This window comes from Loxodonta africana, chromosome 27, assembly GCF_030014295.1.
Source record: "Loxodonta africana isolate mLoxAfr1 chromosome 27, mLoxAfr1.hap2, whole genome shotgun sequence".
Taxonomy (NCBI): domain Eukaryota; kingdom Metazoa; phylum Chordata; class Mammalia; order Proboscidea; family Elephantidae; genus Loxodonta; species Loxodonta africana.
Genome location: NC_087368.1, coordinates 38939558 through 38941373, shown reverse-complemented (window position 1 = coordinate 38941373; position 1816 = coordinate 38939558).

Below are 1816 nucleotides of genomic sequence, written 5' to 3'. Positions count from 1 at the left end.
CTAACCCTAACCCTAACCCTAACCCTAACCCTAACCCTAACCCTAACCCTAACCCTAACCCTAACCCTAACCCTAACCCTAACCCTAACCCTAACCCTAACCCTAACCCTAACCCTAACCCTAACCCTAACCCTAACCCTAACCCTAACCCTAACCCTAACCCTAACCCTAACCCTAACCCTAACCCTAACCCTAACCCTAACCCTAACCCTAACCCTAACCCTAACCCTAACCCTAACCCTAACCCTAACCCTAACCCTAACCCTAACCCTAACCCTAACCCTAACCCTAACCCTAACCCTAACCCTAACCCTAACCCTAACCCTAACCCTAACCCTAACCCTAACCCTAACCCTAACCCTAACCCTAACCCTAACCCTAACCCTAACCCTAACCCTAACCCTAACCCTAACCCTAACCCTAACCCTAACCCTAACCCTAACCCTAACCCTAACCCTAACCCTAACCCTAACCCTAACCCTAACCCTAACCCTAACCCTAACCCTAACCCTAACCCTAACCCTAACCCTAACCCTAACCCTAACCCTAACCCTAACCCTAACCCTAACCCTAACCCTAACCCTAACCCTAACCCTAACCCTAACCCTAACCCTAACCCTAACCCTAACCCTAACCCTAACCCTAACCCTAACCCTAACCCTAACCCTAACCCTAACCCTAACCCTAACCCTAACCCTAACCCTAACCCTAACCCTAACCCTAACCCTAACCCTAACCCTAACCCTAACCCTAACCCTAACCCTAACCCTAACCCTAACCCTAACCCTAACCCTAACCCTAACCCTAACCCTAACCCTAACCCTAACCCTAACCCTAACCCTAACCCTAACCCTAACCCTAACCCTAACCCTAACCCTAACCCTAACCCTAACCCTAACCCTAACCCTAACCCTAACCCTAACCCTAACCCTAACCCTAACCCTAACCCTAACCCTAACCCTAACCCTAACCCTAACCCTAACCCTAACCCTAACCCTAACCCTAACCCTAACCCTAACCCTAACCCTAACCCTAACCCTAACCCTAACCCTAACCCTAACCCTAACCCTAACCCTAACCCTAACCCTAACCCTAACCCTAACCCTAACCCTAACCCTAACCCTAACCCTAACCCTAACCCTAACCCTAACCCTAACCCTAACCCTAACCCTAACCCTAACCCTAACCCTAACCCTAACCCTAACCCTAACCCTAACCCTAACCCTAACCCTAACCCTAACCCTAACCCTAACCCTAACCCTAACCCTAACCCTAACCCTAACCCTAACCCTAACCCTAACCCTAACCCTAACCCTAACCCTAACCCTAACCCTAACCCTAACCCTAACCCTAACCCTAACCCTAACCCTAACCCTAACCCTAACCCTAACCCTAACCCTAACCCTAACCCTAACCCTAACCCTAACCCTAACCCTAACCCTAACCCTAACCCTAACCCTAACCCTAACCCTAACCCTAACCCTAACCCTAACCCTAACCCTAACCCTAACCCTAACCCTAACCCTAACCCTAACCCTAACCCTAACCCTAACCCTAACCCTAACCCTAACCCTAACCCTAACCCTAACCCTAACCCTAACCTAACCCTAACCCTAACCCTAACCCTAACCCTAACCCTAACCCTAACCCTAACCCTAACCCTAACCCTAACCCTAACCCTAACCCTAACCCTAACCCTAACCCTAACCCTAACCCTAACCCTAACCCTAACCCTAACCCTAACCCTAACCCTAACCCTAACCCTAACCCTAACCCTAACCCTAACCCTAACCCTAACCCTAACCCTAACCCTAAC